Genomic DNA, 15,105 nt, shown 5'->3' with positions numbered 1-15,105 from the left:
GACTAGAACTCCTGGTGATATCCTGACACCTGTGACACCTTCATGGCCATCCATGCCTTCAGGAAGTCCTGCCAAGCATCTTTCTTAAACATCTCTGTGTCTGCTACCCCAGGCCCATGGGCACAGCCTTGTTCTGTCTGGTGGTTCTTCAACCGCCCGCCTGCTCTCTCCATCCTGCACTGCCATCTGTCCTTACAGCAGTCTGACTGATCTTCCCGAAACTCAACTCTGATTCCATCTCGTTCTGCTTCAGCCCTGCAGTGGCCCCCACGGTCCTCGGGAGACAGTTCCGATCCTTGGCTTGGCACACGAGCAACCCCTGCTCACCCCACAATCTGGCTCCTGCCTTCTGCTCCAGCCCCACTTACTGCAGCGCCCTCTGACCCCTGCCCTATGTTCCAGCCATTCTCACCTACCATGGTGGTGCATCTCACCCGTAGCCCAGGCAGATTCCTCTGCTGGGGGGCCCTCTCACCCCCTCTATTTGCATGATAAATTCCTACTCTTCCTCTTAGTCTGACTTAAACAACTCTTTTCCACAAAACCTTCCTGTCTACCCTTTTGTCCACCCACCAAGCAGACTTCGTTACTCTCTCCTTTCTGCTTGTTTCCGCACATCCCTCCGTTACAGAACCTTCCACCCTCTATTCTATTAATGCATGCATGTATTTACATGGTTCTCTCTCCTAATAAGCAGAGCCCCTTGACGGTTTTTTGCATTCATTCATTTTTTTACTCATTCATTCATTCAGGAAGTAATCTGTGAATGTCTGTTGTCCTGGTCACCGTGTTATAGGCTAGGAATCTGTGGCAAGTGTTGAATGAGACAGACATGGTCCTTGCTTTCATGGAGGATGCAATCCTCTACATCAGGAAATGAAAGGGGATAATGCATATTCCACAAAGGTTGTGATCATAAATGAGATCATATAAGCAAAGGGCCTGGCATACAGCAGTTGCTCAATTAATATTAGCTTCCTCCCACCCCTGCCTCCTACCTCCTGCTCTGCTCTGGTTTGGAGATCATTGCTCCCCTCCTCAACCCCAGAAAAACCCCAGATGTCACGCCTATGGGGGATGAGGTATGAGAAAAGGAGGGGGCACTGCCAGCTGAGGACTGCTTACAAACAGCACAAAGCTGGTGGAGGGGAAGGCAGGGATCTCCAAGGCTGAGGATCTGCCCATGGCTGTAACTGCTCCGCCCCCACCTCCCACAACTGCCATGATCTTCCTTGTGATCAGATCATCCGTGCAGAGCTGATGGGAGTGGGGGGTGATGCAAGAAGGTAGGATCAGACCCCAACAGAACCCCAGCATACTCTGTTGGGGCCAGGCAGAGAACTTAGAACTTTGTCCCCTCCACATCCAGGCTAGAAGACTCCAGAAGACTCTAGAACTATTTTCTTTTTCTACACCATTCATTCATTCATTCTTCTTCTTCTTCTTCTTTTTTTCAAGACAGAGTCTCCCTCTGTCCCCTGGGCTAGAGTACAGTGGCATCATCATAGCTCACTGCAACCTCAGACTCCTGGGCTCAGGCATTTCTCCCACTGTGTGCCACTATGCCTAGCTCATTTTTCTAGTTTTTGTAGGATAGGGTCTTGCTCTTGCTCAGCCTGGTCCCCAACTCCTGGTCTCAAGGAATCCTCCCACCTCAGCCTCCCAAAGTGCTAGGATTACAGGTGTGAGCCACCGCACCTGGCCCATTCATTCATTCCTACTCACCCATTCATTCATTTAGCAAACATTAAACACTGACTCTGTACCAGGCCTTGTGCTGGGGCACTTTGCTATGTCCACTCGCCAATGTTTAGGCTAGAGAAAATGGTCGGGCAAAGGTGGAGGGAGCTGCTGTAAGCTTCCGAGTGAGTGGGGACCAGGGCGGGAGGAGCTACACTGAGGGCCAGGGACAGGCAGATATAGAACTCTGATCATGTCTCTCTCCTGTCCAGCTCAGAAATCACTCACCCAACACCAGCACATCCCACCCAGTAGGGATGTCTCTTGACTCCATGAGGTCACTCATTCTCTGCAGAACCTCTGCCTGTGTTCCCTGTCCAATCCTTGACACCTTGGAAATTCCTGCTAGAACCATCCTTTCCTTTGCCATCTGGCCAGGCCCTGGATTTCTCTGGAAAGGCCCCATGTAGAGGATCGGACCCCACACACACTGCCCACCTCTCTCCTTCCATCTCAAACCCTCCCCTCCTATCACCTGGGAGTCCGAGGCCTGGACAGAGGCGTGCTCTTGTGCATGGGCCCAGGACTCAGAACTCTCTCCAGTGCCTCACAAGCCTCCCACCCCGCCCCACACGGGGAAACCTGGGGCCCTCTGCCCTTTGGGAGGAAGGGATATGAATCTCAGAATGGGGACAGCTTTGCCCTAAGGATCACTGCCACCCCCACACCAGCCTAACCATGCTGGGTTTTCTGTTGAAAAGTCCCTCTGTCCTGTTCCCATCTGGCTCCGTGTTGAGGAGGAGCAGGGCCTGGCCTCCAGTTCCTCCTGCCTCAGACAGTAGCCTAACCCTGTCCCTGCCACTTTTGAGTGCCCAATGAGTAATTCATCAATTCACCCATTTGTGTTCATTCACGCAGCCAGTGATCACAAGGCACCTCTGTGTGCCTGGCCCAGTCTGCCTGAGGACACCGTGGGAGGGGCACAGCAGTCTCAGCCTGAGCCTCAGTCTCAGTCTCAACCCTCAGTCGCACGGGTGTCAGCAGTCAGCAGTCGGCAAAGGGAAGTCAGGTCTGGTGAAACTCACACCTTCTTGCTCCCTTCCCAGGGCATGGCCCTTTAAGATCCCGATTTGCTTGCTGTGGTTCCCAAGCCTGGCTTGGCACGGTATTCACTGGGGCTGCTTTTTAAAAATGCAGAGCCCTGGTTCCTACCCTCCAGATTCTGTAGGTCGGATATGAGGCTGAGGACTCTGGCTGTTTTCTCTCCCCAGTTACTCGGATGGAGTTCAGCCCAAGGCAGACACCGGAAGGCTGGACGGCAGTGGGGAGGGGCAGGCAGGCCAGCAGGGAGGATGAAAGCCCAGCCCAGTCCAGAGGGCAGAGCCCGGGTCCTCGCCAGCTTCAGGGCTCAGCCCACGGCCAGGTTTATTCCAGTCAGCAGGAAAAGTAACAGGACGAGGATGGACTAAATAGACCCTGATCCTCCCCTGCCACCAACTACGCAGGGCTCTCATGGCCTTGGGAAACTTCTCTGCCATGACACTGGGGACAGGTTACTACACCCCCCCGCCCCAGTGCCCACACAGGATGCATGGAGTGACTCTCCTGCCTGGCCCTAGCCAAGCCCAGACCACCAGGCACTGCACATCAGCCCACAGTCCCAAAGTCAAAGAAGTGGGGCTGCGAGGGGCTAAGTGACAGAAGCAGGAGGGTGAGCCCTGACACCCCTCCCCTCCCCTACTGAGTGTGTGGGGTACTTTGTGCCTCTCACAGCAGTTCCCCCACCCTCCCCCTCCTCCCTCAGAAACTGCTGGTGCACACCTCCCATCTCCCTGCCCTACTCTGGAAGAGCCACCCTCCACGCCCCAACCTCAGTGTAGTCGCCCAGCCTGCGAGAAGATGCGGACTGTGTGGTCTCCATCAGCTCTTCTGCCCACCACCGCCCTGCCCAGGCTTCCACCTGTCTAAGTCTGCGTCTCCACGCTCCAAACATCTCTGCCAAGCGAAGCGCCCTCCCTCCGCTCTTCTACCCCACACCCAGGAGTGCCACCCAGCTGGGTGGGTGCTCTGGCCTGGGAAGGAGAAGGTGGCAGAAGGGGTAAGATGACCTGGGCACGTGGCCACCTACCCTACCTAGGTCTATACAGAATCTCACACACTTGACCCTGTATCTCAGTGTCACCTACCCATGCCTGCCCTGGGAGTCTTCCAAATGCCCTGGGGGTTAAGAAATGCGGCTGCAGCTTGGCCTTCCTCTGCCCACACTTGCTTCAGGATGGAAGGAGAAAAGTGCTTCCGCTTTTGCAGGCCCCTCACCCCCTTTCACCCTCTCTCTCAGTGGTCTCAGAAGTCTGCAGTTCTTTCCTTAGTGGCCCACCCCTCATTGACTTAAGTCCTCCTTCAACTCACATTCTATCCTGTACCGATGCCCCCACCCCAGGCTCTCACAGTCCAGGCGCTCAGGGATCCCTTCTCAACAGGCCACTACCCCTCCCGGGGCAGGCCAGGGCCACCCCAGATCTCCCATCACAGCAGAGTGGCAGGGGAGGGCTCCTCAGTGTCCCCTCACAGGGCTCTCTGGCATCCTGGCTTTCTACCCCCACCACACACTTGGCTTCAATATAGCCTGATCCCGTAGAGCTGCGGTCCCAACCAGGGGCCACAGGCCAGTGCTGGTCAGTGGCCTATTAGAAACCAGGCCACACAGCAGGAGATGAGCAGCAGGCGAGCTGAGCCCAAGCTTCATCTGTATTTACAGCCGCTCCCCATTGCGGGCATCACCGCCTGAGCTCCGCCTCCTTTCAGATCAGCGGTGGCATTAGATTCTCATAGGAGCGGGGACCCTACTGTGAACTGCGCATGCGAGGGATCTAGGTTGTGAGCTCCTTATGAGACTCTAATGCCTGACGATCTAAGGTGGAGCTGAGGCGGTGATGCTAGCGCTAGGGAGCAGCTGCAAATACAGATTATCATTAGCAGGGAGGTTTGACTGCAAAATGAATGTGATGCACTTGATTCATCCCGAAACCATTTCCTCCCCCTCCCCCCCGCTCCCCGTCCCACCATCGTGGAAAAAATTGTCTTCCATGAATCCGGTGCCAAAAAGGTTGGGGACCACTGCCATAGAGAACTGATCATTGGGCCCAACCCCCTGCTTCCTGACAACCCCCCTCCGGCAAGTTGGCGACTGGGAGTTGAGCCCCAGAGACCAGAGTCCACACCAGCCTCAACCCCCATGAAAGGAGACAGCCAGCAGGGTGAGGATTACTCAAGTCCACTAAATCTCCCGCCCAACAGTCCGGCTGGGGTGGAGGCGAAGCTCATCCATCGACCTGGAACTTGAGGAGACCCCTCAATCCCTGAGTCAGCAACGGACTAGCCCCTGCCCTCTGCCCAGCCAGGAGACCCCAGAGCTGGGGTCTGCACTGAGTGGTGGGAAAGGAAGGGGGAGGGTGAAAGAAAGCAGGCGGAGGCCAGGTTCCTGGAAGGCGTCTTTAATCAGGATTTGGTAGTACACAAGCTCTCCGGATTGTCTGCATTAACATACAGGGACTTAAGAAGGCACAGGATCCCTCGCACAGCGACGCGTGACGGCGGGGCGCCCCCACCCCTGCCCGTGCGCGGCCGTGTGCGCGTGGGTGCGTGTCCGTGTCCCACCCCCGTGGCGGCGCCGCGCGTGTGCGTGTCGGTTTCAAGTGTTGGATTTGTACAGTACTCGCAGTCTAGGGGCGGGGGGCTCAGTGCATGCTTTCCTACCCGGGCCCGGGGCCCCGACGCCGTTATGTACACTAAGGAGGACGCACCCCGGAGAGAGAGAAAGAGAAAAAAAAAAAGCGTCCCATCTTCGTGTGTGTGTGTGGTTTTGAGTTTTCGTGCATGCTTACGCTGGCCGGGGTCGGGGAATAGTGCAAGCGTATAATACAGTATTATTGCAGTACAAAAGGAAGGTCAGGAGAAGGATTTATGAGAGGAGGAAGAGGCTCAGGAATAAAAACCCGCTGGGACTCAGAACCTCCGGGGGGTGGGGGGGGCGGTCTTCTTGCCAACCCCCTTCCACTCCCTCGCCCCCCCCATTAGGAAGCGTCTCCAAACACAGGAAGGGGCATACCCGGGTCTCTGGAGGAAGAGGACTAAGCTGGGCCTCGGGGCTGAGTGTCCCCATCCCACCAGTCCCACCTGTCATGGGGCAGGGCCCAGCCCCCTCTCCTCGCTCAATACTGTCAACTCTAAGGGCCTGGAACTCCGCCCCCTCCCCCACGGAAGCCCCTCCGAGTGGGGGAAGGGGTCGACAGAGCAAGTGCAAAGGAAGCAGATGTTGGTCCCTGAGTTTTATTTTCGGGGGTGGGGGTGCGGGAAGAGCTGGAAGTGGGGGACGTGTGTGGGGACCCCCAGGGCCCACAGTGGTGGAGTGGGATGGGGCAGGGGACGCAGACTGGGGCGTGGGCAAAAAGGGGGTTGTTGGGTGGCTCTGAGAGACCTGGGCTCAAAGCTTTGCTCCCCCTCAACTCTGGGCTCTTTGGCATCCAATTGCAAGGCCAATTATTTGGGGAGGGGGCAGCCCTGTGGGCAGTGAGGTAACAGGAATCAGGGGTGGGGCGACGGGGGCCTTCGAGCCTGGAGAATCAGCCAGCTCCCTCCCCCCACCAGCCCGTCGTCGGCACCCCAGCCCTGGAAGCACTGAGAGGCGAGCCCGGACTCCAGCCCCCGCCCCGCCCCGGGGCCAGGGACCCAGCGGCCGGGAAGGGACAAGCAAACAGAAAGGTGCGCGGAGTGGGGCTGCGGGGCGGGCGGCACCTGGCCCCGCGCGAGCAGCTAGCTTACAAGACCGGACGTACATTCGTGGTGCGGGCCTGGGGGCGGGGTGGGAGTGGTGGCGGGGTCCCGTTACAGTTAGATGCCTGCCCCGAAGGCCGGGGCTGCTGCCTGCTTCCGGAGAGTGGGCGGAGCGCGCGCAGCGACGGAGCGAGAGTGTGTGTGCGTGGGTGAGTCCGGCCAGTGGGCGGCCAGGTGGGCCCCGCCCCGCACCCCCACAGCCCGTGCGGGCCGCGAGGGTGGGCGGTGGGGCTGACGGCGGAACCGAGTGGAAGGAGAGGTCTAGGAAGGTTCCCGTAGTCCTCTGGGCTTCATTTCCCCTCCTCACCCCTTCTCAACTCTTGACTTGAAGGGCGGAGGCACTCGGGCTCGGGGCCTCCTGGGCCAGAAAGCCCGTGGGTGGTGTGTGGGGAACCGTGGGGATATTTGAGGGATGTGGCCCTCAGGCTGGGAGCCTCTCCCTTAGGGAGAAGGATGCTTTAAAATTTTCAGAGACTGACTCTATGAGGGGGGGCTGGTTCCTACCCCTTTGAGTTGGGAGTGTCCCAGATCTAGGTGGAGTTTGGGATAGGTTAGGGTGGGGTGGGGTTCAGGCCCTCTTTAGAGATCTACACTTCCAACCCCAGGTCCCAAATCAACCCAAGGACAGCAGAGGATACAGCATTTTCTGTGTCCCAACAGCCAGAGGCACCTCCACCTCCAATCAGAGCCACACCCTCTCTAAGCGTGGTCCCTCCGCAGACCACCCACACAGATACACTGACACAGCTCCTTCTGCCCATCCCAGTGGCCTGGCTCCCCCCACCACTGCCTGAGCACACAGCACCACCCCTCCCCAGGAAAGAAGCAGGCAAGGGCAGAGGAGAAAGGGAGGACCAGCATGGCTCAGAGATGCCACCATCCCCCCACCCACTGGGCAGGGCTGTGTCTGTGTTCCCCAAAACTGGAAATGCAAAGGGAGATTGTTGGGTTCAGGATGTTAGTGGTGGATGAGAGTGTTGAATGGTTATTGCTGTGACCCAAGCTGCCTTGAGTGTGTGGGGTGTGTATGTTAATTATTGAGAATTTAGTAGAGCCTTTTTCACTGACCCAGCGTCCTTAGAACATACCCTCTCTCATCGAGAAAATACTGGTCGTACCAAGAGGACCCCGCTCACCACAAAAAAGTCCACTGCCCACATACACAGTCAGGCACTTATGCACACGACACATAGACACGCAGCACACACCACACATCCCCACTGGCCGTTAGCTGACTCCCTCCAAGAAGCCCACCTGGTTTGAGTTGCTGGGGAAGAACTCTGTCACCGTTTGAGTGCTGCAGCCCTGGACAGAGGGTGGTGTGGGGAGTCCTCAGGCTCACAGAGGTTGCAAAATGAGCTTGGGTCACCTCTTTCCATAAACCAGTTTTGTTTGGCTCACACAGTGAGATATATATATATATATATATATATATATATTTTTTTTTTTTTTTTTTTTGTGATACAGAGTCTCACTCTGTTCCCCGGGCTAGAGTGCTGTGGCGTCAGCCTAGCTCACAGCAACCTCAAACTCCTGAGCTCAAGCGATCCTCCTGCCTCAGCCTCCCGAGTAGCTGGGACTACAGGCATGTGCCACCATGCCCGGCTAATTTTTTGTATATATATTTTTAGCTGTCCATATAATTTCTTTCTACTTTTAGTAGAGACAGGGTCTCGCTCTTGCGCAGGCTGGTCTCGAACTCCTGAGCTCAAACGATCCACCTGCCTCTGCCTCCCAGAGTGCTAGGATTACAGGCGTGAGCCACCGCGCCCGGCCTGATTTTTCTTTAAAAAAAATTTTTTTTAATTAGATGCCAACAATTAAAAATTGGGAGATTTCACATAAAAATTAGAAGACAGCGGCAACACTGGGTTGAGCTGAGGACGGTGGGGGGTTGGGGGTTCCCCTGTTTACCACAGTCCCCAACCTGCCAATTTCCAGACACTGCTTGGCTCCTGTTGATGTGTGAGTTGGTGACACTCACCCAAATTCTCGTAGTCAGTGTTCACCGCTGCCAATGTCTGCCCGGTCTGTGAGCCTGACCCCTAGGACCGCCCCAGTACCACTGAGGTCAGCTTTTTGAGCACGTGCTCTCTTACTGTAACTCTCACTCTGCCCACCTAATCCCCAGGGCTGCTCTGGGATGCTTTGGGGCCATGTGGGATTGAGAGGTTGGGGGTCTCGGGAGAGACAGGGTCCAGCCATTTCAACCAACCCCGGTACTCTGGAGTGACTCCCATCTGGGCACTACCCCATGGCGAGGTGGGAAGGGAAGGGAAGGAAAGTATGGCTCATAGACAACTCCCCTCCTCATATATAGAGTGAGGACAGGCCGACCAGAAAGGATAATAAATAAGTCAATACACATACCATTTAAAACATTCGTAAAACTCCTGTCAAACAAGACCTCAGATTATTCGGCATGGGTTGGTTTTTTATATGTTCTTGTAAATTAAACATTCTGATTAATTCGTTAAATGCAGATAATACTGGGATCTACCTCACAAGCTATTACGAGGCTTAAATGAGTTAATATTGTAAAGTGCTTAGATCACTGCCCGGCACGCAATAGGCACTGTGTGCCAGTGACTATTAAATAAAGTAACCAATAATTGGAAGCCACCACTGTATGCAGGGTGTGACTATCAAGTGTGAAAACACCATTTTCAAAGTACAACACTGAGCACTGTCTCTTTTCGAAGCTGACCCTGGGGAGGCCGTCTGCTTTCCCCCAAACAGGGTATCATTTCTTGAAACATTCTGGCCTCCTCTTGGGAAATCCTTCAGAAAAAAAGTCTGACGACATTGCAGACTCACAGCATCCCTACCTAGCCTGGCAACTCAACCCCAAACCACGTGCAGCTCTGCCGAGCTTCACGCGAACTTGATCCAACACAAGTGGTTCGGTTGATCTTAGCCACTCCGGAAAGCTAATACTATTATCAAGATCACCTCCTGTTAGCTCAGAGCTTTATGGCTTATAAAACACTCCCCTCCTCCTCCACGGAGGATATGCAAAAGGATGTCCTCTAAAGGACAAAATGTTTTGAATCATGGCCTTGCTTTAGAGGACACACCCTCTCCCACAGGTATCAGTTCTGGTGGGGTGGGCTGTTTGGAAATTCAGCCACCTTCCAAATGCTTAGCAAGATCTCCCACCTCCAGAGGCTTTGGAAACAGTAATATGTATGGAATGCTAAAATAAGTCTGAAGCTAGTGCCATCATCTTTGATACGTCACAAGGCACTTTGGGATCTTAGGATTCCTCAGGGTTCTGGTCACTGAGATGGAGCTGTGTTCAGGGTTGGGTAGTGGAACCCTCTGGAAGGGAATGCCAGACGACAGAGGGCTTGGTTTCATCTAACCCCAGATAGAAGGGGCCCCACCCCCATTGCTGCTGACTTACAGAGCAGTTGGTGGGCAGACCCCCTTCACTTCACCCCTGCCACTACCTGGGGCGGATGGGAGGAGAGCCAGAGGACGGGCTAGAAAGGGGAGCAGTGCTGGCAGGAGGGCAGTGGGGCTGCTGTTCATCCCCACCCCTCACCTTTGTGCTTTATGTTCTCTGTCCCTTCTCAAAGGGTCTCCCCTGAACCCTCCTCTACCTTCTTCCCGGGCAGTGCAGAGCCATCCAAAATAGCCCGCAGGGCAACAGAGGCTTGGGTTTGGGGAGGTTCAAAAGTGAGCAGCTGGGATGGGAGTTAGGGTGGGGAACAAGTATTAGAACCTGGGTCAGCTGTTGTTGGTTTGTGTTGCCAGGTGGAGAAGGTGCTCTTAGCCCAAGCATCCTCAAATAAATAAATAAATAAATAAAACGTTAAAAAAGATTTTGGAGAAAGGAGTGTGGTGGCTATGGAGAAGCTCGTGTGGATGAGCCATACCACAGTGCTGGCTGTCCATGAGGACAGTGTGGCTCCAGGGCACTGCCCACCACACTTATGGCACCCCCAGGCTAGGGGTAGGGGCCTTGAGGTTGACACGCCATGGAATTGGGAGGTCAGGGAGAGAGAGGGGCACAGAGAAGCTGGGGTGAGAATAGGTACACAGGAAGCTACCAAGGACTGCGCAAACATCTTTCTGGCTCCCTAACACACATGCACACACACGATTATACACACCCACATACACAGGGCTGCAGCTCTGTGCAACTTCAGTGGGTGCCAGTCACATTGGGGTCCATGTAAATGGCACTTCCTGAAATTGTGCAGTGCACAGCCTGAGCATTCATCCGTGGCAGCCCTGCCATATGCACAAATACTCACGCATAAGCACACTCACACTCACAAGCATACATGCATGCACACAAACTTACACATATATACAATCTCACTGAAATAAACATTTTGCAAATCTTCAGGTCTCTTACCCTCCCTCTACAGGCACTGCCCTTTCTGGTACCTCCTTCACTAGTACCTCACTCCCCAGGGGAACAGAGGTGCTGGCTGACATGGGTAGGAATGAAGAAAGGGAAGCTCGGGGTCTCTGCAGTGACAGGTTGGGGCTGAGAAATGGGGGAAAGGGCATGAGCAATCTGGCACCCTGACCATCCCCCAGGCATTTCCAGATCTCCATCTGATCTGCCCATCCTCTGTTCTATCCTCACCACCGCCCTCCCTGGGGGCCGACTGGCTGGGCTGAGCACCTGCAGGAAGGAGTCATCCTCTGAGAGGGGCAAAGGTAGGCCTGCTCCTGTCTGGGATTTGTCCTGAGACGTCTGTGTTGCTGCTGAGCTCACAGTTCTCGCCTCATCCTTAACAACCACCTTCTCTGCGACTGCTTCTAGGCTGGGGCTCCTCGCTGCTCAGTCCCAGCCTGCTTTAAGGGGCAGGGGCAATCCCAGGCCCCTCTCATCCATCCTCATCTCCTGAGAAGCTGGGTCCAGCAACCAACCCTACCAGTGTCCTGGGGGAGGGGCAGCCTGCTGTGGACTGGGCCCCAGGCCTCCTGGGGTAAGATGTGCAAGAGAGGGACTCTGACCTCTGTGATGATGGCACGCAGGAAAGGCTCACTAGGTCACAGAGCGGCCCACCCCCACCACTGAGCATAGAGACACTCCTCCACCGCACTCCCAACCTGGCTGGCCGGGCCTCCACCCCACGCCCAAGGCCACATGCCCTGCCCCACGCTGATGAGACACACACACACACCACACTGAGAGGGTCCTGGTCTCCCGCCAGCCCCTCAAGGGTGAATCAGACCCAGCCATGCCAAGAGATCACAGGTTAAAGAGAAAAAAAAAAAAAAAAAAAAAAAAAAAAAAAACCCATGTCAGACTGACTGTGGCCCAGCCAGCCTCATCTCCCTGACACCTTGATTTCCACCGGACTCTGGACCCACTGGTGTCTCCAGCCCAGTGCCCCTGTCCTGTGCCTGAAACTGCACCAGCAGCCCCACCCCTCCCTGCACCATTTGGCTGGCACCTAGCAAAGGGAGCCGACGGGGGTGGGACGCAGACCCTGATGGGGGTGGGAGTATTACAGTACCTTGGGCCAACATTCTAGGGGGGCCGTATTGCATGACGGGGTGGGATGGGCTGTGTGAGTGTGTGATTATTGCGTCCTGGGAAGGAACCGTGGTCTCTGCCTGCTCCCCACCCCCCCCACCTGCCCCCTCCAGGAGGGGGGGGTGCCCAGCCTAGGTCTTGTGGGTGAACCGGGCCCACACCTGCTGCAGCTGGGACCGCGAGATGCGGAGCACCGAGGGCACGAGTCTGTGGTTGCCGGCGGCGAGGGGCGCGTGGCGCCGGTGGGGCGCCCGCACGGGGCTGCTCTCAGCCGACCGGCTGCGCTGAATGAGGGAACCGGAGGAGCCCGAGGAGCCGCCGCCGCCAGGGTGAGGGTAATGCTCCGTCTCCAGCGTGGAGGAGGAGAACACGGAGGACGCCAGTCGTCGCAGGGGGCTGTACCGCGGGAGGGAGTGCCCCGAGAGTCTGTCCTCCTCCAACTGAAAGAGACCAAGAGAGTGGAGGGAAAAGAGGCATCAGGTACAGACTCGACAGCTCCATCTCGGGGGCCACCCACCGCTCACAGCCCCTGCGGCGCCGGCGTCCCGGCAGGTGGGCGGCTTGGGCGGGCTCAGGCAGGGTGGAGAGGGTGCAGACCGCCCTCCCGGTCCTGCCTCGGAACCTAGGCTCCAGCCTCCAACACCCTGCCCCTCCTTCTCCTCGCTGCCACTTCTCACACCAGGGTCTCCTTTCAGAGACCTTGGTCACTCACCTCCTCCGGGAAGTCTTCCTGGCTTAGCCCTACCTAGCTCAGGGTTGCTCTGGGCTGGGGAAGCCTCCTCTCAGGAAGGCGGCTCTGCGACTGTTCCCCGCCATGTGTAGGCGCTGTGTGCTGCCTGTCTCCCTAGCTACCTCTATGCCCCTCAGCAGATCTAAAGAACATTCCCTGCACCTTGGCACCCCCACCCCCACCACAGGGAGGTGTCAGGGTCTAAGGACAGACTCCGGCCCAGCTACTGAATCCCAACTCCACCACTTCCTACCTGGGTGACCTCAAGCAAGTTACTTCACCTCTCTGAGCCTCAGCCTCCTCATCTGTAAAAGGGGGTCCCAGTGGCACCCACCTCAAAGGGTTGCTGTGAGGATTCAGTTCTATAACAGGCAGAAACCTCAAAACAGTGCCTGCCACGGAGCAAATGCTGGGCTCACGTGAGCCATTTTAGTATCGTTTAAATCACTCTTCAGAATAGGAGAGGGACAGAGGGCTGGTGGGGGCAGGGAGCAAATTGAAATCATTTCTCCAAGGAGGCTTTCCCCTGCCCTGCCCACGGCAAGAGGCAGCCTGTGGAAAGGGCTTGGCCAAGCTGCTGCCTCCCTGCCAGCAAGAAGTCCTGCCCCTGTGTCCCCGTGCCCTCAGATGGAGGGGAAGTGTCCCAGGCTGTGGGGGTGGAAATGGTGGAACCGGTGCCCTGGGTGTTAGCAGACCTCTCCCAGCCTGACCCCTAGCTCTTCCTGGGACTGCGGCCAGTTTAAATAGCTTATAGTGTGGCAGTGAGGACTGGCTGGGCCAGCTCTAAGGCGCAGAAGGAGGAGGGGCCGGGGACACCCAGCCCCAGCGGCCCCTGCTGATGTCAAATGGGGGCACGGGGGCCTGGGCTTGGAACCTCCGGCAGAGTGGGGATGAGAGAGAACATTCGAACAGAGTTGTTCTTGCCCCCCGCCCCACTTTCCCTTTCAGCTTCTTTCTGGCCAAGCCTAGCACCCTTCTGAGCTAGTCCTGTCTGCACTGAGGGTTGGGGGCCTAAGGCCCACCCAGAGACACCAAGGCACCCACGGTTGCCCAAAGCCCCCTCTCCCAGCACATGTGGGTGCTTGAGTTTAACATTCCAGCCAGTTTTGTCAGCTGCCAGGAGGTTTTTCCTAGTCTGACGTTTAATGGCAGCATGTTCCTTTCCCTTCAAGCCAGGCACCACTTGTGGTCACCTACTTGTCCTCTACACCTGCAGCCCCCAACCCCTGGGCTGCAGACCAGTATCAGTCTGTGGCCTGTTAGGAACCAAGCCACACAGCAGGAGGTGAGCAGCAGGCGTGAGAGTGAAGCTTTATCTGTATGTTTTTTTTTGTTTTTTTTTTTTGAGACAGAGTCTCACTCTGTTGCCTGGGCTAGAGTGCCGTGGCGTCAGCCTAGCTCACAGCAACCTCTAGCTCCTGTGCTCAAGCGATCCTCCTGCCTCACCCTCCTGAGTAGCTGTGACTACAGGCACTTGCCACCATGCCTGGCTAATTTTTTTATCTTTGGTGGAGACGGTGTCTCACTCTTGCTGAGGCTGGTCAGAACTCCCAGCCTCAAACGATCCTCCTGCCTCAGCCTCCTGAGTAGCTGGGACTACAGGCGCTCACCACCACACCCGGCTAATTTTTCTATTTTTAGTAGAGACGAGGTCTCATTCTTGCTCAGGCTGGTCTCGAACTCCTGACCTCGAGTGATCCTCCCGCCTCGGCCTCCCAGAGTGCTAGGATTACAGGCGTGAGCCACCACACCCAGCCGCTTCATCTGTATTTGTAGCCGCTCCCCATCGCTCGCATCACCGCCTGAACTCTGCCTCCTATCAGATCAGCAGCAGCATCAGATTCTCACAGGGGCAGGAACCCTCCTGTAAACTGCTGTCATCTAGATCCCCTGTGAGGGATCAGGCTGTGCTCCTTATGAGAATCTAATGCCTGCTGATCTGGGGTGGAGCCGAGGCGGTGATGCGAGCGCTGGGGAGCTGCTGCAAATACAGATTATCACTAGCAGGAAGGTCTGACTGCACAATAAATGTAATGCACTTGAATCATCCCCAGACCATCCTCCCCTCCCCCAGTGGAAATACTGTGGAAACAATGTCTTTCATGAAACCGGTCCCTGGTGCTGAAAAGGCTGGGGACCACTGCTCTACACCCAGCGGAAATATCTCCTCTGTGAGACTCCCCTCGCTTCCCCTGCAAGCTTCCGTCTCCTAGCAGATACGAGTTCCCTGTTATCTCCCTGACGGCCGCCGGTAACATCCGTTCTGGACCTTGGCATGCCCACTGCGCCCCTCATGACTGAGCTCTGCAAGGGCAGGACTGTGCAACCTTATTCATCCTTGTCCCGCCGCCCCTAGCAC

The 15,105-nt window shown here is 56.1% G+C and overlaps 1 protein-coding gene across 1 annotated transcript in view; it reads right to left on the bottom strand.

Moving 5' to 3' along the window:
* The window catches only part of TTBK1 (tau tubulin kinase 1), a 38,554-nt gene that overhangs the window by 4,921 nt on the left and 18,528 nt on the right, over nt 1-15,105 (bottom strand). The gene's annotated exons all lie outside the window — the stretch shown is intronic.

This window comes from Eulemur rufifrons, chromosome 15 (genome assembly GCF_041146395.1).
Source record: "Eulemur rufifrons isolate Redbay chromosome 15, OSU_ERuf_1, whole genome shotgun sequence".
NCBI lineage: Eukaryota > Metazoa > Chordata > Mammalia > Primates > Lemuridae > Eulemur > Eulemur rufifrons.
The sequence above is the reverse complement of the archived record's forward strand: the minus strand, read 5'-3'. Positions and strand labels throughout refer to the sequence as shown.